Source organism: Anomaloglossus baeobatrachus, chromosome 6 (assembly GCF_048569485.1).
Source record: "Anomaloglossus baeobatrachus isolate aAnoBae1 chromosome 6, aAnoBae1.hap1, whole genome shotgun sequence".
Lineage (NCBI taxonomy): Eukaryota > Metazoa > Chordata > Amphibia > Anura > Aromobatidae > Anomaloglossus > Anomaloglossus baeobatrachus.
The window spans coordinates 37,981,589-38,006,618 of NC_134358.1; the positions used below are offsets into that span (position 1 = coordinate 37,981,589).

Consider the following 25,030-nt stretch of genomic DNA (forward strand, 5'->3'; position numbering starts at 1 on the left):
GGGTTTGGTTTGGGGTCTATGTTAGTTCATGGGTTTGGTTTGGGGTCTATGTTAGTTCATGGGTTTGGTTTGGGGTCTATGTTAGTTCATGGGTTTGGTTTGGGGTCTATGTTAGTTCATGGGTTTGGTTTGGGGTCTATGTTAGTTCATGGGTTTGGTTTGGGGTCTATGTTAGTTCATGGGTTTGGTTTGGGGTCTATGTTAGTTCATGGGTTTGGTTTGGGGTCTATGTTAGTTCATGGGTTTGGTTTGGGGTCTGTTAGTTCATGGGTTTGGTTTGGGGTCTATGTTCGGTATGTAGGACGTGTCCTATGTGAATTGTGGCACACAGGAAACATTTTGTGCCTTGCCCTTGGCCCGTCTCTTCTCACAATCTCCTCCATCTCACCTGGATAATTGGCTGATTTACTACTCTGGAGCTCTGGACCATTTGCCAATCAGTAAATCATCCACACTGGACACATTGGGGAATTGCTATGTATGCAATTGCCGGTTCTCTTCCTGTAGGACCCCTGTGTTGTGCAGCAGGTTGCCCACCTGCCCGGCATTAACCCCTGAGTGGCCGGCTGCTCCCGCAGGGAGGGTGAGGCTGGGGAAGGTGAGCTTCCTCTTCCTCCATCATGTGTCTCTTCCTTTTATAGAGATATCTCAGTAGCTGCAGATCTCTGCCTCTGACGCTCAGATTCACCAACCCGGAAGCTCCACACAAGAAGCAGCCTGCGAGAGCCGCTGCAGCCCCCCGAGCCCAGCACCGAGGCAGCCAGGTACAGACCCTGCAGCCAGCACCGGGGGGAGGGAGCGGTGTACACAGGGATACAATGGCACCTGCTGTGTGTGTGTGCGCGGATGGCAGGAGCAGAGGATGCAGCGGAATGACAGCAACCTGTGTGCATGGAGGGGGCAGAGAAGAGATGCATCTCTAAGCACAGGGTATACAGCAGAATGTGCTCCACACACCTACATACACAGTACATGTATATACACCTAGATACAGCATGTATATACACACACCTACATACACACACAGTACATGTATATACACCTAGATACAGCATGTATATACACACACCTACATACACACACAGTACATGTATATACACCTAGATACAGCATGTATATACACACACCTACATACACAGTACATGTATATACACCTAGATACAGCATGTATATACACACACCTACATACATACACAGTACATGTATATACACCTAGATACAGCATGTATATACACACACCTACATATAGCATGTATATACACACACCTACATACACACACAGTACATGTATATACACCTAGATACAGCATGTATATACACACACACCTACATATAGCATGTATACACACACACACCTACATACATACACAGTACATGTATATACACCTAGATACAGCATGTATATACACACACCTACATACACACACAGTACATGTATATACACCTAGATACAGCATGTATATACACACACCTACATACACAGTACATGTATATACACCTAGATACAGCATGTATATACACACACCTACATACATACACAGTACATGTATATACACCTAGATACAGCATGTATATACACACACCTACATATAGCATGTATATACACACACCTACATACACACACAGTACATGTATATACACCTAGATACAGCATGTATATACACACACACCTACATATAGCATGTATACACACACACACCTACATACATACACAGTACATGTATATACACCTAGATACAGCATGTATATACACACACCTACATATAGCATGTATACACACACACCTACATATATACACAGTACATGTATATACACCTAGATACAGAATGTATATACACACACCTACACACACAGTACATGTATATACACCTAGATACAGCATGTATATACACACACCTACATATAGCATGTATACACACACACCTACATACACAGTACATGTATATACACCTAGATACAGCATGTATATACACACACCTACATATAGCATGTATACACACACACCTACATATATACACAGTACATGTATATACACCTAGATACAGAATGTATATACACACACCTACACACACACACACAGTACATGTATATACACCTAGATACAGCATGTATATACACACACCTACATACATACACAGTACATGTATATACACCTAGATACAGAATGTATATACACACACCTACATACACACACAGTACATGTATATACACCTGGATACAGCATGTATATACACACACCTACATATAGCATGTATACACACACACACACCTACATACATACACAGTAAATGTATATACTGCGCGCGCACACACACACACACACACACACACACACACACACCTACATACGCACACATGCAATATGTATATATACACATACACATAGATACAGCATGTATATACACACCTACTTACAGACAGCATTTATATACATAACTACTTACACAAATACAGCATGTATATACACACACCTACATACAGCATGTATATACACCTACTTATACACATACAGCATGTGTATACACACACCTACATACAGCATGTGTATACACACACACCAACCTACATACAGCATGTATATACACCCCTACATACAGCATGTATATACACACCCCTACATACAGCGTGTATATACACACCTACATACAGCGTGTATATACACACCTACATACAGCGTGTATATACACACACCTACATACAGCGTGTATATACACACCTACATACAGCGTGTATATACACACCTACATACAGCGTGTATATACACACACCTACATACAGCATGTGTATATACACACACCTACATACAGCATGTGTATATACACACACCTACATACAGCATGTGTATATACACACATACATACACACATACAGCATGTATATACAGACCTACTTAAACATATACAGCATGTATGTATACACAGTATGTATATACACACCTAAATACAAACAAAGTATGTAGATATAAACATACAGTATGTATATACACACCTGTACACATAGAGCATGTATATACACCCACCTACATACTAATTGTTTACATCAGCCTCATCATAACTGGCCGTAATCATCAGATTGTGAGCCAGGAATGTACACCTACATTCAAATACAGCATGTATATATACACACCTAGATACACATACCGTATGTGTATATACACACAGTATGTACATACAATATGTATATACACCTAGATACATGCATACAGTATGTATATACACACACCTAGATACAGTACGTATATACACAACTACTGTGTGTGTGTGTATATATATATACACACACACCTAAATACACACATACAGAACATCTACAGTATGTAGGTACACATAGCACATAAACATACCTAGATCTATTCAGTACATATACACACACTTAGATACACACATATAATACATATATCTACAGTATATGTATATACACACCTAGATACATACAGTACATATATACACACACCTAGATACACTTCTGAACATATATACATATGTACACAACGTAGTATACATACATACATAGACTGTTAGTCACAAAGCTAGATGTATACACACAGCAAGGTAAACACATATATGCACATACATACACATAAAGAGGATACTTACATTTGTTCCTACACATTCACACTGTGATGCAAACATTAATTAATTCACATAGATACACAAGGCTTGAGGCACACACACTGCAAACCTTCATTCATACACACACACACACAGCTGGATGCATCCATTCATTCATGCGCAAAGCTTGATGTATACATTGAATCATTGACAAATACAAATCTGGAGCCTTATAGTCACTCATTCATACACGCACTAGCACAATCTGTTAGATAAATGCATTGATTTACATATATGCATACATACTCCTAAATATATACATACATGCAGCTAGATTTACACATAATTCATACTGTACACACAGCTGGATGTATACAATCATACGCATAGGAATATATATACAACTAGACATGCACATTGAAATATACATATCAATTCACACACAAGTACATATGCACACAGCCAGCTAGATATACAAATACACACACATACATACACAGAGAATGGTAGGCAGTTGGATGCAAATCTACATATATCTACTCAGCTACAGACAGCAAAACACATGCATGTATGTATATATATATATATACATACACCACACACACACATAGTCATTCCTACACCGATAGATACACATTCGCTCCCGTCTCCTAGTATGTGTGTGATTGACTGAATCTCTCCATTCCTGGCTCACAATCGGATGATTACGGCCCGCTATGATGATGTTGATGTAAACAATTAGTATTTTGTGTGCTGTTCTTTGTGTTTCGCTCCCTCTCGTCACCCCTCTGTGTCTGGTTATTGTCTCCTCTCACTCTGCTGCCAACTATGGAAACTGTAAAATAATAAGAGGATTTTGGGATGTTCCTGTGATATGTGCAGCGGGAGGGGGATGGGGGGGACATATGTGTATTTTATGTGTCGGCTGATATCACACGGGGAGTGTGAATCCGGTGATGTGAGATGTGTGCAGCCTGTCATACATTGTTGCAATTCTCATTTATTCATTTTCTTTGTTATTGTGACCTTTGCTATTTTGTGTCAAATATGCTAAATTACAAAAAGTGTGTGTATGTATTTATCTATGTATGTATGTATGTATGTATGTGTGTGTATATATATGTATATGTGTGTACACACACACACACACACACACACACACACACACACACACATACATATATATATATATATATATATATATATATATATATACATACACACACACACACACATATATATGTGTGTATTATATATATATTATATATATAATACATATATATGTGTAATACATATATATGTGTAATACATATATATGTGTAATATATATATATATATACATACATACATATATATACACATACATATATATACACATACATATATATACACATACATATATATATATATGTATGTGTATATATATGTATGTGTATATATATGTATGTATATATATATATATTACACATATATATGTATTACACATATATATGTATTATATATATAATATATATATAATACACACATATATATGTGTGTGTGTGTATGTATGTATATATATATATATATATTACACACATATATAATTATACACATACATACACACATACATATGTATATATAAATATGTGTATAATTATATATATATCATACACATACATACATACATACATACATTTATATGTGTAATATATATATATATATATATATATATATATATATATATATATGTGTATGTATGTGTATAATATTATATATATATGTATTTATACACATACATATATATATATATATATATATATATATATATATATATATATAATACACACATATATATGTGTGTGTGTGTGTGTGTATATATACACACATATATAATTATACACATACATACACACATACATATGTATATATAAATATGTGTATAATTATATATATATATCATACACACACATACATACATACATACATTTATATGTGTAATATATATATATGTGTATGTATGTGTATAATATTATATATATATATATATATATATATATATATATATATAAATATGTATTTATACACATACATATATATATATATATATATATATATATATATATATATATATATATAATACACACATATATATGTGTGTGTGTGTGTGTATATATACACACATATATAATTATACACATACATACACACATACATATGTATATATAAATGTGTATAATTATATATATATCATACACACACATACATACATACATACATACATACATACATTTATATGTGTAATATATATATATATATGTGTATGTATGTGTATAATATTATATATATATATATATATATATATATATATATATATAAATATGTATTTATACACATACATACATACATATATATATATATATATATATATATATATATATATATATATATATATATATATATATATATATATATATATATATATATAATGTGTGTGTATTTTAATTTTCATTTTGTAATGTCATCTTTTCATCAGAATGGACACCGGAGCGGCGATTGGCGCTATAGTATCAGTACATTTGCCCCAGGCTGTATATGAATGATGCCACTGCCATCCTGCGATACAATGTAGCAGATTATTGTTGTTGTTTTTTGTTATTGTGTTCGCTGACGGTTATATATAGGGGCGCACATGATATCTCCGTGACCTCTGTGACATTGAACGTGATGATTGTTTCCTGTTTGGATGCCGCTCAGGAGCTGGAATTGGCAAATAATAATCATTGCATTATCCTTTTGTCGTTCTCATCAGTTGCTAAGTGTCCTAATTATTAACTGTTTGGAGGATGGTTTGCTAATCGTACTCTAATCCAGTACTAATGTGCCGCTCCCCTTGTATTGCGTGGTGTCTATTGTAACTGCTGCCGGAGCCAGAGATGATTTATGTGATAAATATGGGATACATGGTCGAATTGTGTCCTCCGGAGCAGGAATTATGATCCATGCTGGGTCGCATTGTGTCCTCCGGAGCAGGAATTACGATCCGAACTGGCTTTTCCTTCTGGCTTAAAGGGTGAGCCAATGTACTAATTGGCTGGTAGAAATAACTCTCTAATGTCTATCCCTATACAGTACAGACCCCATTTCTGACTTAAGAGCAGCAGGTGGGATTCGTGGACCCACTGGACCACAGGGGGATGGACCTGGGCTTACCCTTTAGTGAGAGGGGCTTAACTAAGAGTCTACCGCGAGGCGGACGCCAGGTCCACTCCCAGGGCAGTGACCGGGACTATGGCAGCTGACCCCCAGGACAGGAGACTGACTCCGATACGGACACACATGCAGGCAGGATGCCTGAGTTAGACAGGCAGGCGGTTACATACAGATATGATGGGAACGGCAGGGACGGATAGGTATGGGAAGGCAGGTACAGGTGACTAAGGCAGGGATAACAGGACAGGAGCTCAGGACATGACAACTAGCTAGCAGACTGGTAGCCATACTAACTAAAGGCATTGCACAGGCACCTCCCCTAATGGGAGGGTGCCTTAAATACATGCCTATGTGTTATGGAACTAACACACTGGCCCTTTAAGAGGAGGGCTGGTGCGTGTGCCCTAAGCACACTTCCTGGAGGCTAGGACGTTACCTTGCTTACATAGACCTCCAGTGTTCACTTGATTGCGAGGCCTAAGCGGCAAGGATCCGGGACTGAGCAGAGAAACATCCCTCCCTTTCCTAGTCAGGTCACCGCTGGGGTTCCCACATTTTGGATCCCAATCCATGGTATTTTCAGAATATCCAGTCCCTTCGAACGACAGGAGGCGTCACTTTCGAAATCCATTTTCTTCTGCTCTCAAACGATCATTTCTTTGAACGCGGAGGGACAGCGTCTTTGATATGGAGATCTCTGTTGCCAAAGGCAAAGCTTAAGGCTCCCGGGCCACGATGCTAAACCTTAGCTCTTGCCCCCCTCCCCCAACAAGAGTATATACAATGACTACACACTGTGTATGCCTTATATACAGCATATATCTTCTTAGCAAGAGGAAAGATACACATACGGTATTACATTATTGTGTATTTTAATAATATGCCATTGTACTCGGCGCTGAGGCTTTATGATATTATGGGGCTCCCCAGATGTTGGGGCCCCACAGACAAGTGCAACTTGGACTTTTTTATAGCTAGGGTAATGTTTGTGTCTCACAATAAGGGGTTTATTCTGGGGGTCAATGATAACGATCCCTGGTGGTCTAGTTTCAGTCAACATCTTAACCGCCCATGTTCTTTGGCCTATAATGAGGCTTATATTTTGGGGGAAGGAACATGAAGGGGTTAATGTTAACAACCTTGGTTATCTACAGCAATGAAAAGGTAGATCAGAGTAAAAAGTGTATTAACCCTTTAGTGCTACATGATGCATCACTATCATCATACAATGGGTGCAGGTGCGTGAAGATCATAGAACCTGAGCCCATTCCACACAGGGAAGGTGACAGCCGCGTTATACAGCCGGCGCCTGCCTTTACAAGCAGGGACTGAACCTAGGTCCGAATAGTGCTGTTTAGCCTCTTAAATGCCTATGTTACTTTCCCGACAGGGGCATTTAAGGGGTGCAAGCTGTTACACTTGGTATGAGGGAATACCAGAAGGTGATGACCCCTGGTGAAACCTTGCGCTGGCTCCCATGACGTCCCTAGATAAGTTGTGCACCTATACGCCGATCAGGATACCTAGGCCCTGGCTAAACCTGAAATAGGCTCTATGTAGTAGTGACCAGATGGGATGAACACTAGTCAACCCCACTAAGACCTAAAGAACACATAGGGAAGTGGGAAGATGGGGACCCCTGGTAAAACTGACCGTCAATCCCTGGCTCCCCCGACAACCCTAGATAGATTCCGCACCTATACGCCGATCTTCATACCTAGGCCCTGGCTGACCCTGAAATAGGATCTAGGTAGTAATGGCCAGATGGGATGAACACTAGTCAACCCCAAGTAGACCTAAATAACACATAGGGAAGGGGGAAGATGGTGACCCCTGGTAAAACCTACTGTTTGCCACTGGTTCCCCTGATATTCCTAGATAGGTTTCACATATATACGCCGATCAGGATACCTAGGCCCTGGCTGACCCTGAAATAGGTTCTAGGTAGTGACCGGATGTGATGAGCACTAGTCAACCCCACTAAGACCTAAAGAACACATAGGGGAATGCAAACGGACAACTTATCTCCAGGATGACTTTGGGAGAATAACAGCAACATACAACAACGTGTTAAGAAAGGAGATTTCAGGCCGACTGCTTGCAATCTAGACAGCATAGGAGTAAACTCTATCACCGGCAACAATCCAAGGGGAAATGCAGGTAGATATAGACACAGAGAGTGGGGATAAGGATTTTCAGCTGAACTGCCAAGATATCAGCAGGGTCCTAAAGAGACAGAGTTAACCCTAATAGAAAAGATACATATAACGCCATTCACACCAAGGAAGAAAGAATGGAATATCAAAGAGCCAAACGCAGTGACCTTCTGCAGCCGGACACCACAGGACTGTCGGTCAACCGTGACACTGACTCTGGTGTCCAGTCGGGCACTTATTGCCCCCTGTAGGACATGACCATATGCTGCCGATGAGCTGCGATGGTAAAATGGTATATAGTAAAATGAATGGTAATGTTGGATAGGAGGGTTAATCTCCGATGGCCTAGAGCAGACCTGGGTAAGGGGCAGCCCGCGGGCCACATCCGGCCCGCCTACTGTCTGACTGGCCTGCCTGGTTCAGGGCGTCCTTGCTGGCTGGTCAGTGATGAGAGCAATCTGATGAGAGCTCCAGGCTCCGGGAGGCCCGTGGTCAGATCGCCCTCATCACACGCTGCGTGCCGGGCAGGGAACAGAGGACAGATCCTGCAGCTCCGCACAGTGCAGGCAGCGGAACGCAGGAATCTCTTCTCTGTTCCCTGCCCGACACCTTTCTCTGTGACACGCGCGCCCTGATATCGTCAGTACGGCACGCGTGTGTCATTTGAAAAGTTCCCGCCCGGCAGGAGAAGAAGCTGCAGCAGCCGGGGCCCGTACAAGAACAGCAGCAGCGGGGGCTCCTAAGAAAACAGCATCGGAGCAGCCTGGGCATGTGAAAGAGAAGCAGCTCAGTGGGGGGCTCGGACGGAGGTGCCTGAGGAGGGGACAATAAGAAGGGAGAGGTGAGTGGTTACTAGTAACCTGTGGGGACAATGGGGGTGTGGGCGGGGTGGAAGGGGGTTAACTGTTGACAGATATTTTGGGGTGTAGTGGTGTAGTATATGGGAATGTAGTTTTACAGGTGTGGTATATGGGGGGGTGTAGTGGTGTAGTATATAGTGGTGTAGTTTTATAGGGGTGTAGTGGTGTAGTATAATACAGGTGTATATAGGGGTGTAGTGGTGTAGTATATAGTGGTGTAGTATATTACAGGTGTAGTATATGGGGTGTAGTGGTGTAGTATAATACAGGTGTAGTATATAGTGATGTGGTGTAGTATAATACAGGTATAGTATATAGGGGTGTAGTATAATACAGGTGTAGTATATAGGGGTGTAGTATAATACAGGTGTAGTATATAGGAGTGTAGTATAATACAGGTGTATATAGGGTGTAGTATAGTACAGGTGTAGTATATAGGGGTGTAGTATATGGGGTGTAGTGGTGTAGTATAATACAGGTGTAGTATATAGTGGTGTAGTATATGGGGTGTAGTGGTGTAGTATAATACAGGTGTAGTATATAGTCATGTAGTGGTGTAGTATAATACAGGTATAGTATATAGGGGTGTAGTATAATACAGGTATAGTATATAGGGGTGTAGTATAATACAGGTGTAGTATATAGGAGTGTAGTATAATACAGGTGTATATAGGGGTGTAGTATATAGGGGTGTAGTATAATACAGGTGTATATAGGGGTGTAGTATAGTACAGGTGTAGTATATAGGGGTGTAGTATAGTACAGGTGTAGTATATAGGGGTGTAGTGGTGTAGTTTATCACAGATGTAGTATAATCCAAGTGTGGTATATAGGGGAGTTGTGATGTAGGTTATCACAGATGTAGTATATAGTGATGTAGTGGTGCAGTTTATTACAGGTGTAGTATATAGTGATGTAGTATATTATAGGTGTATAAAGGGGTGTAGTGATGTAGTATATAGTGTATAGTGGTATGTAGTGATGTATATTACAGGTGTAGTATGTGGCTGGTGTAGTGATTTAGTATATGGGGACTGTGTGTGTATGTATGTATACAGTGTGTGTATGTGTATATATATTACATATATATAATTACATATTATATATATGTGTGTGTGTGTATGTATAATATATATATATATAATTACACACACACACATAGATAGAGATATATATATCTCTATCTATCTATCTATCGTAGAACCGAGTTTATTATATTAGTCCGGCCCATGCAGCCCCATGGGGAAATTAATTGCCCACCCCTGGCCTGGAGGGTAACGTCTATCTCCGTTCTCTAGGACTGAAGCGTGTAATGTCATTGCCATTATTAGACGTGGCTCTTGCAGGTGTCCTGTGGTTGCATATATATTCTGCGTGCTAAGTCTCCACTATTTGAGTGTATGCACATTTCATATATATTGGAACATAACTGTTCTGGAAGATGCAGGAGAAACTCCTGACAACAAGTAGCAGATGTCACGGTGACCCTGGTGGAGGCTCGATGCCACCTCCGAGGGTTTCCCCGCAGCAGAGTCGTCTTATATAACAGAGGTCTCATCACCCCCTGTTCAGAGAGGAATTAATATATCAGCCTCCATATGTCTGCACTACCCGCACATCACTGAGGCATTTAAAGGGGTTGTCCTGTTTGGAGAAGTTTTATATTTCAGAGTTAATTCTGCGTTATTAGAGGGGACGTCCTCTGCTTAGGATCCTCATGTCTTGGCCAGTGTAAAGAATGGCAAGAAAATCTCTCACTGTGGAGGACCTGCTCTTCATCTTTATACAGACGCCCCATTAACGTGACTGCGACATTTGTGTGAGGACTAGGGCTTATTTACTGTTTATAGCACTAGCAGGCTGGTTTGTACTGATTATAGCTCCAAAACATGCAGAATAGAGAGTGCAGCTCTGGAGTAGAATACAGGATATAACTCAGGATCAGTACAGGATAAGTAATGTAATGTATGTACACAGTGACTGCACCAGCAGAATAGTGAGTGCAGCTCTGGAGTATAATACAGGACGTAACTCAGGATCAGTACAGGATAAGTAATGTAATGTATGTACACAGTGACTGCACCAGCAGAATAGTGAGTGCAGCTCTGGAGTATAATACAGGATGTAACGCAGGATCAGTAATGTAATGTATGTACACAGTGACTGCACCAGCAGAATAGTGAGTGCAGCTCTGGAGCATAATACAGGATGTAACGCAGGATCAGTAATGTAATGTATGTACACAGTGACTGCACCAGCAGAATAGTGAGTGCAGCTCTGGAGCATAATACAGGATGTAACTCAGGATCAGTAATGTAATGTATGTACACAGTGACTGCACCAGCAGAATAGTGAGTGCAGCTCTGGAGTATAATACAGGAGGAAACTCAGGATCAGTACAGGATCAGTAATGTAATGTATGTACACAGTGACTGCACCAGTAGAATAGTGAGTGCAGCTGTGGAGTATAATACAGGAGGTAGCTCAGGATCAGTACAGGATCAGTAATGTATGTACACAGTGACTGCACCAGCAGAATAATGAGTGCAGCTCTGGAGTATAATACAGGAGGTAACTCAGGATCAGTAATGTAATATATGTACACAGGGACTGCACCTGTAGAACAGTGAGTGCAGCTCTGGAGTATAATACAGGAGGTAACTCAGGATCAGTCCAGGATCAGTAATGTAATGTATGTACATAGTGACTGCACCAGCAGAATAGCGAGTGCAGCTCTGGAGTATAATACAGGAGGTAACTCAGGATCAGTACAGGATCAGTAATGTAATGTATGTACATGCACCAGCAGAATAGTGAGTGCAGCTCTGGAGTATAATACAGGAGGTAGCTCAGGATCAGTCCAGGATCAGTAATGTAATGTATGTACATGCACCAGCAGAATAGTGAGTGCAGCTCTGGAGTATAATACAGGAGGTAGCTCAGGATCAGTCCAGGATCAGTAATGCATACTTTAAGTAACTTTTTATTTCTATATAAACTGTACAATATGGATGTCATGCCTAAGCTTTGCCCTTCTCACTGCTTTTTACGTTCCAGCATGGGTTTCTCTCTGAGCTGCCTCCTGTAGCCTTTCCAGCTCTGCTGCATCCTCCTGCTGCTGGTGAGTTCCACCTGGCTATAGGGAGGCGTGGCCAGATTCTGCAGGAATTTAACCCTGCTGTGTCCTGCAGAGATTAGGTTCTGTTGCCGATCCCATGCCAGCTGGGTCTTTTTCAGGCAGCTCCTTCCACCACTTCTTGACAAATGATTGGTTCCCAGTTGCTTGTCTGAGGCTCCTGTGGGTGCATGCTTGTTCTGTCCCTCCAGTTATTGACCCCGTGTGGATACCCGTCCTGTCTGACCTCTCCACTCCTGACCTCGTCTTTCTACTCTGTGCTGCCTGCCCCGACCTTGGTCCATTTGACTGCACCTCTGTCTTACCCTTCTGTATGTAGTTCCCACACTATTGAGCCTCTGGTCAGCTGCTGCAGGCCCGGGGACTGCCCTGGAGTGGGACCTGGTGTCTACCGGCAGCACGGCCTATCCTCATCAGAAGCTCTAGTGAAGACCCGGTAGACACTTAGTCCCCTCCTCCAGGGTAAGCGAAACCCTTGGTGGAGTGGGTCCATAACTGCCAGCGAGACGTTACAATTGGACCCCCGCAAACAGATCGGAACCCAGTAATGTCAAATGTGGAAATCTGTATGGGGAAGTCCATTCGCAACGGGAGCGTCTGGACCAGCTGATGCAGCCAGTTAATGTGATGGCTACCTAGATGCAGGTTTTGTCTACCTTTGGTTTCCACCTTGTCCTATGCGTCTGCCGTATCTGATCCTCCTCCTCATTATGGACTGGCTGCCTCTCCCGAGTAACCACCGAAGGCTCCAGTGTCTGGTGGTGCAGCTGACCTTCAGCGGCCACTTCTGTCCTGCTATTGTACCGCCCCACGCTCGGCCGCAGCCGAGCCGTTCGGATCCGGGCTCGTTGGTGGGTGGCTCGAGCGCCTCCGGACCCGGGGTCACTTCGCTCTGAAAGGGGTGCTGGCGCTTTTGGAGGGGGGTAGGTAGGTGCACGGCCGGAGCCGCGCTTGAGTTCGTGACGCCACCCACGGGTTGTGGTGAAGTTGGACACCACCGCTGCGATTACGGGGCACCCGGGGGAGATGGTAGTGCAGGAAGATGTTAACCCCTCTGTGGGTAGGGATGATGGCCCCGGGACCCGTTGGGGAGAGTAGCTGGGCAGTGCAGGGCGGTGCGCAGCCGGATGGTTCTATTGTACTCACAGTTATTGACACACACAAGTCTCTGGTAAACCAAGTTGATGGTGGTCTGTGCCCGCAGCTGGCGCGTCTGGTCCCCCACCCGGTTCGGTGGTCTTGGCCTTTTTCCTGCACTGTGTTGTGTACTTGGGCTGTCTGCGCTTCAGCGTCAGGAGTTAGCTCCCTGGCCTGGTAGATGTCGGGAGAGTCCTTTTGCCTGCAGATGCTGGCCCGTGGGATCTCTCTGCCTGTGCAGTGGCTTTCTATCCCCCTTGTTGGGCTGTTGTCTTCAATCGAGACTTGGGTGGGAAAGGACCTATAGTCCAGACCGCAATCAGTTAATTAACTCAGTCCAGTGGGTTCTGGACCTCGTTTCAGGGACTGAGAACCCCCCTTTGTGCTCCGGTTTCCGAGTCGGTTCCCCGGGTCGGTACCAGCGGATCAGTACCCTGTCCCGGTCCACCACGGTTCCACCGAGCCGTCTTCCCGGCTCCTACAGGCTAAGGCCACCGTTTGCCTCCTAGCCAAGGTTCCAGGGCTCCGACCCCGGCACCTGTCAGACTCCTTCACTCCACTACTCACTACTGACTACTGACTGACTGACTACTGTTTTCCCGCCTCAGGCGTGGCCAACCGCTTGGCTCCGCCGCCTGGTGTGTCAATCAAGTCCTGAGGGGGGTGACTAGGGTTTAAAGTTTGGCTGATGACACCTTATTGGGGGATAGGTGTAATGCGGGGGTCTATCTGTGACTACCTGGCTAGTCCAGGGCATAACACTATGAGGGAGATCCCAAGGATCCATTTCACTCTCCACGCTTCTGTTTCCTTTGGACCAAACCAAGGTTGTGTTCGAGGTTTCTCTCCTGTCGGTCGAGCCTTCACCTTGGCACATCGTATTTAGGAACGAGGAGGTCCAGAGACCCACAACTTGATTTCAGGTGGTTTTTGGAGATGTTTCGGTCAGTGTTCGAGGCTTCAGGCCTCACCTCCTCTACTGCTTCATCCCTAAGCCCCGGAGGTGGCACAGAGGGTCCACACCCACCACCGTGACAATGAATGCAAGCGTACAACTTATTCACGTGTCTATATTCTTACACCATGTCAGTTTGGGTTATTAGTAAAGCACGTCCTCTGCAGGAGGTAAAGGGTTAGTCCGGCATCTTCCTCATTAGCTGAGGCGTGTGCGTATATAGACACTTCCTCAGTGCATTGAGAGATGTGATACTAGAGCTGCGCTGGAGGCGTCTGTGAATGGCGGATGTGTTGTGTAAGGGTGCCCAGAATGACTGCTCAGTTCCTGCCCGTCTCACCCGGATTACCACAGATTACACACTACTGGTTGTTGTAATATCTCTGGTAGGACACCATTATGCTGTGTCAATGGAGGATATAGATTCGGAAATGTGCTAATATTGGCAGGGGGCATAGACGGTGCACACTGAAAATGTCCGAAATTCTGGCCGAACAATATTCACAGAATAGGGGATAACTTGCTCGTCATTGAGGGTCCCACGACTGGGCTCCTAACAGATCTTAACAACAGGGCTCCAATAAAGCCTTGTCAAAACAGAGCAGTCATGGCGCCTGCGTGCCAGCGCTCCGTTTGCGCTTGCGTGCCAGCGCTCCGTTTGCGCATGCGTGCCAGCTCTCCGTTTGTGCATGCGTGCCAGCGCTCCTTTTGTGCATGCGTGCCAGCGCTCCTTTTGTGCATGTGTGCCAGCACGCCATTTGTGCATGTGTGCCAATGTTCTATTTGTGCTTGTGCGCCAGTGCTGCTTTTGTGCAGCACTTCAATTGTGCATTCGTGCCAGTGCTCCGTTTGCGCATGCATGCCTGTGCTCCGTTTGTACATGTGTCGCGGGCGGGGAGGGGACGCTGCACTCACCCACTGCTCGGGTCCGGCTGCTGCTGCTCGGTGGTGGCTCGAGCGGTGGGCCGGATCCTGGGGACTCGAGTGGCGCTCCTCGCCCGTGAGTGAAAGGGGGTGGTTTGGTTTAGGGATATTGTCCGTGACGCCACCCACGGTTGTGGTGAAGTTGTGACACCACCGCTGCTCTGGACGGGGATCCCGCGAGCAATGACAGGGAGCAGCTTGGATGTTGGTTCTCCCCTCCGTGGGTAGGGGGTTGGTTGTCCCGGGGCCCGGTGAGGGTTAGGGATGGCAGGCGGGTTACGGGGCCTGGTGAGGTGCAGGGTCGCGGGGGCAGTGCTGTGCCGCACGGCATGGTGCTACTCACTCAGCCAGTAATTCACACGGAGTCTCTGGTCAAACAAACGGCTGGATGGACGGGTCCCACGGACGGCTGCGGTTGTTCTCCTCCCGGTAGGTTGGTGGTGACTGCCTTTCCCTGCACCTGTGTTGTGTTTACGGTTCCAATGGCTTCCCACCAGTAACCCGCTCCCCAGGTTGGATGGGTGCTGAAGGAGCCTCTTTTGCCCGCAGGCTCTGGCCCTGGGAACTGTAGCCTTGGAGGTGACTATGTTTCCCTTCACGGTGTGAGCTGTTGCCTTCAATCGGGTCTTGACTGCTGGGCAACCCCGGAGGTTCCCTTCGCTAACGGATTTGACCAGTTTTACGGCGACTCCTAGCCTGGTCGGGGTCCGCAGGCCCTGCCGATTGGTGCTGGCTTCTCTTCACTCCCCGATCCGGTACCGGCGGTCCACCGCCCGTCCCCAGTCCTTACGGTTCACTCCATTCAGCCTCTCCTGCAGACGGTCACCACCGTCTGCCAACCTTGTTGTATGTGCCCGGGCCACACACCCAGACACCGTCAGGCTGCTCCTCAACCACTTCACTTCCTCAAAACTCGAAACTGAACTGAACTGAACCCTTTTCCCGCCTCCAGGACTGTGTACTCGGTGGGCGGGGCCAACCGCCTGGCCCTCCCCCTGGTGTGGACATCAGCCCCTGGAGGAAGGCAACAAGGATTTTTGTTCGGCTTCGGTGTGCCTAGCCGGGGTGTGGGGTATGTTGGTGTAGTACCTGTGATGACCTGGCTTGTCCAGGGCGCCACACATGCGTGCCAGTGCTCCGTTTGCGCAGCTCTCCAATTGTGCATGTGTGCCATCGCTCCGTTTGCGCCTGCGTGCCATCGCTCTGTTTGCGCTTGCGTGCCATCGCTCTGTTTGCGCTTGCGTGCCATCGCTCTGTTTGCGCTTGCGTGCCATCGCTCCGTTTGCGCTTGCGTGCCATCGCTCCGTTTGCGCTTGCGTGTCTGTGCTCCGTTTGCGCATGCGTGTCTGTGCTCCATTTGTGCATGCGTGTCTGTGCTCCGTTTGCGCATGCGTGTCTGTGCTCCATTTGTGCATGCGTGTCTGTGCTCCATTTGTGCATGCGTGTCTGTGCTCCATTTGCGCATGCGTGTCTGTGCTCCATTTGTGCATGCGTGTCTGTGCTCCATTTGCGCATGCGTGTCTGTGCTCCATTTGCGCATGCGTGTCTGTGCTCCATTTGCGCATGCGTGTCTGTGCTCCATTTGCGCATGCGTGTCTGTGCTCCATTTGTGCATGCGTGTCTGTGCTCCATTTGTGCATGCGTGTCTGTGCTCCATTTGTGCATGCGTGTCTGTGCTCCATTTGTGCATGCGTGTCTGTGCTCCATTTGTGCATGCGTGTCTGTGCTCCATTTGTGCATGCGTGTCTGTGCTCCATTTGTGCATGCGTGTCTGTGCTCCATTTGCGCATGCGTGTCTGTGCTCCATTTGCGCATGCGTGTCTGTGCTCCATTTGCGCATGCGTGTCAGTGCTCCATTCGTGCTTGCGTGCCAGCGCTCCATTTGTGCTTGCGTGCGAGCGCTCCACTCATTGCCTTTTTGACTAGTGTAGAGCATCACTACAACAATTTGTAGCCAAAAAAAATGAGTAGCCAATGTAATAGAAGAAAAGCATAAACAATGCTGACCACTTCTTCCCATCCGGTTGCTTTTATAGTTATGGTGACCCTGTCCATCCTTGTTCTTGACTTCCTTCTGAGCTTGTGTACACAGGAGCCCATCTAAAGGGCGCCAGTGTAAATTCAAGGGGGAAGGACTGAGGAAGGGGGATTTTTAGTTTCCCTCACACTGCAATAGACATTGAAGCTAGAGTAAAGGTGCAAAGTTATTATACAGTTAACAAAGAAGAAGATAAGGAAAGAAGAAAGACGCCAACAAAGAATTTAGAACAAAAGACATACCCGGCAAAACCTGTTTTTGCAAGTAAGAACAATAATTTTTTATTTTTCCTCTTGAATGTTGTTTTTTACGCTCAGCTGGAATGTGGTTGTGCCAACGTCTTTTCGGGGTCTCGGTTGCCATCTAAGCCCTTCATCAAGGATGTGCAACACTCGGACGCCTTGCATGAGTGGCTTCAGCAGACTTCAGCGTGTCCATATAGTAAATGGATGTAAAACTACATCTCCCTTCCACCTGAGACAACCACTTGAGTACAAGGATAACAAGACATTTTTTTTTTCTGCTATAGTTGAGACTTCCTCAACTCACTGCACAGACTTGTTTTAGGTCCCACCCACTTAAGTGTTGTCCTAAAATCGCAAAATATTTCCTATCCTCATGAAAAGGGATAACTTGTTGATGGTTGGAGATCCTACAATGATCCAGAGAACAGCGCTCTTGGGCGGCAAAGCATAGTCTTACTCTCCTGCTCCATTCACCATTTATAGAGCTGCGAGAGAAAGCCAAATACATGTGCACCTCAAGTCAGGGCTCCGGAGTCTCATTCTCCCAAGAAGTACCCCCCCCCCCACCCCCCGAATGATCAACAAGTCATTCTTCATGAATTATTATGTTTTTATATAACAAAAATTTGAAATCTTGCCATTTTTCATATTTAGACTTCATGTTTCAGGAAACAACACCTGTACCTAGCCAGAATAGTCAGACTCCGGCAATATATTTTGTATTAACGTATCTAATGAGCTGTCACCCCCTCTCCCTAGTGATGAGCAGGTTATTCATCATCCATTATGTATTTGTATTATAAAGAAAAATTAAATCTTGCCTTTTTCAAATTGGCCACTGGAACTTTTTTTTGTAGACTGTAATCTCCTGTTTCAGGAAACAACACATGTACGTAGCCAGATTAGGCAGCCTCCGACCATACCTTTTGTATTAAAGTGTCTAATGAGCTATCGGTCTGAGAAGTCACCCCCCCCCTCAGGTTAACTTGTGATTTGAGGAAAACCACATTAAGTTCAACTATCAGTAAGTCTTGCAGTCTCATGTTCTACTGCAGTCTCAGGATGAAATAATACCGGTCAGATGGGGGAAAGGTAGAGAAACAAAGGTTATATATGTTTTGTGTGTTGTCTTTAAGCCACAAGTAATGCATATTATAAAAAGAATGAGGAAAAGGTATTTTTCACTGCAGCATACCATGCTGTGACTATGGTGCTTTAAAGGGAAGCTGTCATCAGAAATTAACCTATTGATTAATCAGTTTTTTTATAATATATATTTTGTTCATGTTTTTTTTTCCTTTAATGTATTTGTATAAAAAAAAAAATGAAATTGCCATTTTATACTGGCCACTGGGGCTTTTATTAAACTGTAACTACCTGTTTCAGGAAACAACACATGTGCATAGTCTGAGTAGTCAGACTCCAACCATATCTTTTGTATTCAAGTATCTAATGAGCTGGCAGTCTGAGAAGTCCAGGTCATTTAAACAAATCAATCAAAGTCTTGATTAAATAAGGTTTATATAATATACTAGCTGTACTACCCGGCTTCGCCCGGGTTAATAACTGTTGTTAACAAAATAGAATGTATTAACAAAAACCTATTCTGCACACAAAAACCACAAAACAAATAGAAATGTAATTATAATGTCTGTCTCCCCCTCTTTATATATCTCTCTTTCCCTGTCTGTCTATCTCTCTGTCTCTTACCCTGTCTGTCTCTTTCCCTCTGTTTCTTACCCTGTCTGTCTCTTTCCCTCTGTTTCTTTCCCTGTGTCTGTCTCTGTCTCTGTCTGTGTCTGTCTCTTTCCCTCTGTCTCTTTCCCTGGCTGCATTGTGACACGCCAACATTCCATTTAAGGGCGTGGCTGCGCATTCTTCTGAAGTTCTGGCTGCACTGTGGCTCCCAGCTCCATTCGCTTTAATGGATGCAGGTTTTTTGGCGAATAACTGTAAAGCGCGGGGTTAAAATTTCCCCTCAAAACATAGCCTATGACGCTCTCGGGGTCCAGATGTGTGAGTGTGCAAAATTTTGTGGCAGTAGCTGCGACGGTGCAGATGCCGATCCCGGACATACACACACACACACACACACACACACACACACACACACACACACACACACACACACACACACACACACACATTCAGCTTTATATATTAGATGTGCGCATATATATATACAGTGCCTTGTGAAAGTATTCGGCCCCCTTGAACTTTTCAACCTTTTACCACACTTCAGGCTTCAAACATAAAGATGTTAATTTGTGTTGTTGAAGAATTAACAAGTGGACACAATTGTGAAGTTGAATGAAATTTATTGCTTATGTTAAACTTTTGTAAAAAATAAAAAACTGAAAATTGGGGGGTGCAATATTATTCATCCCCTTTACTTTCTGTGCAGCAAACTCACTCCAGAAGTTCATTGAGGATCTCTGAATGATGCAATGTTGTCCTAAATGACTGATGATGATAAATATAATCCCCTGTGTGTAATAAAGTCTCTGTATAAATGCACCTGCTCTGTGATAGTCTCAGGGGTCTGTGTAAAGCGCAGAGAGTATCATGAAGACCAAGGAACACAACAGGCAGGTCCATGATACTGTTGTGGAGACGTTTAAAGCTGGATTTGGATACAAAAAGATTTCCAAAACTTTAAACATCCCATGAAGCACTGTGCAAGCGATCATATTGAAATGGAAGGAATATCATACCACTGCAAATCTACCAAGACCCGGCCGTCCATCCAAACTTTCATCTCAAACAAGAAGACTGATCAGAGATGCAGCCAAGAGGCCCATGATCACTCTGGATGATCTGCAGAGATCTACAGCTGAGGTGGGAGAGTCTGTCCATAGGACAACAATCAGTCATACACTGCACAAATCTGGCCTTTATGGAAGAGTGGCAAGAAGAAAGCCATTTCTCAAAGATATCCATAAAAAGTGTTGTTTAAAGTTTCCCACAAGCCACCTGGGAGACACCAAACATGTGGAAGAAGGTGCTCTGGTCAGATGAAACCAAAATTGAACTATTTGGACACAATGCCAAACGATATGTTTGGTGTAAAAGCAACACAGCTCATCACCCTGAACACACCATCCCCACTGTCAAACATGGTGGTGGCAGCATCATGGTTTGGGCCTGCTTTGCTTCAGCAGGGACAGGGAAGATGGTTAAAATTGATGGGAAGATGGATGAAGCCAAATACAGGACCATTCTTGAAGAAAACCTGTTGAAGTTTGCAAAAGACCTGAGAATGGGACGGAGATTTGTCTTCCAACAAGACAATGATCCCAAACATAAAGCAAAATCTACAATGGAATGGTTCACAAATAAACGTATCCAGGTGTTAGAATGGCCAAGTCACAGTCCAGACCTGAACCCAATCGAGAATCTGTGGAAAGAGCTGAAAACTGCTGTTCACAAACGCCTCCATCCAACCTCACTCAGCTCCAGCTGTTTACAAAGGAAGAATGGGCGAGAATTTCAGCCTTTCCATGTGCAAAACAGACACATACCCCAAGAGACTGCAGCTGTAACTGCAGCAAAAGGTGGCGCTACAAAGTATTAACTTAAAGGGGATGAATAATATTGCACCCCCAATTTTCAGTTTTTTTTATTTCTACTAAAGTTTAACATAAGCAATAAATTTCATTCTGCTTCACAATTGTGTCCACTTGTTGTTGATTATTCACCAAAAAATAATTTTTTTTTATCCTTTATGTTTGAAGCCTGAAATGTGTGAAAAAGGTTTAAAAGTTCAAGGGGGCCCGAATACTTTGTGTGTATGTATGGATATATATATATATATATGCATGCATGCATGCATGCATGTATGTATGTGTATATATATATATATATATATATATATATATATATATATATATATATATATATATATATATATATATATATATATATATATATATAAATACACCAGATATATACACATATATATTTGTAAAGTGCTGCGGAATATGTTGGCGCTATGGAAATAAAGATTATATATATATATATATATATATATATATATATATATTATATATATGTATAATATGTTTATATATGTATGTGTGTGTGTGTGTGTATATATATATCTATCTCTTTGCTATTGTTTCTTTTATGTATTTGTAGAATAAAATAAAAAGAATAAAAGCAAAATCTTGCTATTTTCAAATTGGGCACTTTTTTTTGACTGTAGGTACATGTTTCAGGAAACAACACATGTACAAAGCCAAAATAGTCAGGCTCTGACCTATTGATTTAAATCAGATTTTTATAATAAATGTATATATATTTTAACTTGGGTAATTTTTTTTTTTTTTTAAATGTATTTGTCTTAAAATTGGCCACTGAGGCTTTTTTTAGACTTTCACTTCCTATTTCAGGAAACAACACATGTACATAGCCGGAATAGTCAGACTCCGACCATATCTTTTGTATTAAAGTATCTAATGAGCTGGCAGTCTGAAAAGTCACCCCCCCTCTCCCCAATGATCAGCAGGTCATTCATCATCCTATGGATACAGAATAACTTGTGATTTACGGAACACTCCTTTAAGTTCAACTATCGATAAGTCCTGATTAAATTAGGTTTTTATAATAAATGTAGATATATTGTTTTACCTTTTTTGGTATTTTTTTCTTTAATGTATTTGTATTAAAAAAAATTGAAATCTTGCCATTTTCAAATTGGGCACTGGGTCTTTTTGTTAGACTGTTTCAGGAAATAACACATGTACATAGCCAGAATAGGTAAACTCTGACCTATTGATTAAACCAGGTTTTTATAAATGGATATTTTTTTAACTTTTTTTTTTTCTTCTATGTATTTGTATTTAAAAAAAAAAAAAAAAAATGAAATTGCCATTTTAAAATTGAGCACTGGTTTTTTTTGTTTTTTTTTTACGTTCAGGAAACAACACATGTACATAGCCAGAACAGTCGGACTCCAACATCTTTTGTATTGAAGTATCTAATAAGCTTATTTTAAAGTCAATGTGGAGGGAGCTGTGACATCACCTTTTGTGATTGGTGGATTCTGTGTGTTACCTTCATATACATGTCATTGCAATCATGTCTTTTATGATAAGGAAACTGCTGAAAATCTTCTAAAGTGATCAGTTTGCAAATTGCAAGATTATTTATATTATTTTATAAATAATTTTATATTTATAATATTTTATATAAACAAGATGGTATGAAAAAGAAAAAAATGCCAACATCATTTTTTTAAATACAATGAAACGCAAAAACCTAATGTAATCAATATCCTATTCTGATTCTAACTTCCCTTATTGGTAACCGTTCCCCTCATTTTTTTTCTTTTTCTTTTTTTTAATTTTTTTGCTATTTTCTCTGTCTGGTCATTTTTTTTTTTTTACTCTTACTGTAAACTATCTTATTTCATATTTGAACATACGGTAGTTCATTGTTTCTGACAAATGGAAACTTCTTTGACAGCTTCTCTAAAATACGTGATGTTCGGCTGTTGCGGAGCCCAGGGAACAAGAGAAGGGGAAGTCACAACCAGTCACTTCCCCTTTCACATGTCTGTAAATGATCATTCCACCTGAAACCTGCACACATGTGACCGATACAGCTGATCTGATATTTCTGGTGGCGGTATTCAGCACAAGAAGTTCCCAAAACTCCTGGCATTAGGTCACTCTCAACCCATCAGATAATTCCACCTAGATTGATCAGCATGAGAGTCCGATTTAGCTTTAATGATGGGAAAAGAGTTGCTTGTGTTTATTAAATGGCAGTATTATAACAGTTATTTTTTTGTACATAGGGGCAGTATTATAGCAGTTATATTCTTGTATATAGGGGCAGTATTATAGTAGTTATATTCTTGTACATAGGAGGCAGTATTATAGTAGATATATTCTTGTACATAGGGGCATTATTATAGTAGTTATATTCTTGTACATAGGGGGCAGTATTATAGTAGTTATATTCTTGTACATAGGGGCATTATTATAGCAGTTATATTCTTGTATATAGGGCAGTATTATAGTAGTTATATTCTTGTACATAGGAGGCAGTATTATAGTAGTTATATTCTTGTACATAGGGGCAGTATTATAGTAGTTATATTCTTGTACATAGGGGCAGTATTATAGTAGTTATATTCTTGTACATAGGAGGCAGTATTATAGTAGTTATATTCTTGTACATAGGGGCAGTATTATAGTAGTTATATTCTTGTACATAGAGGCAGTATTATAGTAGTTATATTCTTGTACATAGGGGCAGTATTATAGTAGTTATATTCTTGTACATAGGAGGCAGTATTATAGTAGTTATATTCTTGTACATGGGAGCAGTATTATAGTAGTTATATTCTTGTACATAGGGGCAGTATTATAGTAGTTATATTCTTGTACATAGGAGGCAGTATTATAGTAGATATATTCTTGTACATAGGGGCATTATTATAGTAGTTATATTCTTGTACATAGGGGGCAGTATTATAGTAGTTATATTCTTGTACATAGGGGCATTATTATAGCAGTTATATTCTTGTATATAGGGGCAGTATTATAGCAGTTATATTCTTGTACATAGAGGCAGTATTATAGTAGTTATATTCTTGTACATAGGGGCAGTATTATAGTAGTTATATTCTTGTACATAGGAGGCAGTATTATAGTAGTTATATTCTTGTACATAGGAGGCAGTATTATAGTAGTTATATTCTTGTACATAGAGGGCAGTATTATAGTAGTTATATTCTTGTACATAGGGAGCAGTATTATAGTAGTTATATTCTTGTACATAGAGGGCAGTATTATAGTAGTTATATTCTTGTACATAGAGGGCAGTAT

At 42.3% G+C, this 25,030-nt stretch overlaps 1 protein-coding gene across 2 annotated transcripts in view; it reads left to right on the forward strand.

The window, feature by feature from the left end:
* Positions 1-607: 607 nt before the first annotated feature.
* CYRIB (CYFIP related Rac1 interactor B) overlaps positions 608-25,030 on the forward strand; it is a 176,512-nt gene continuing 152,089 nt past the window's right edge. The window contains exon 1 of one of the 2 annotated variants that reach the window (XM_075352866.1): positions 608-764. The gene's annotated coding sequence lies outside the window, so the exon portion shown is untranslated. The remainder of the gene's footprint in view (positions 765-25,030) is intronic. The other variant, XM_075352863.1, reaches the window with a different exon arrangement.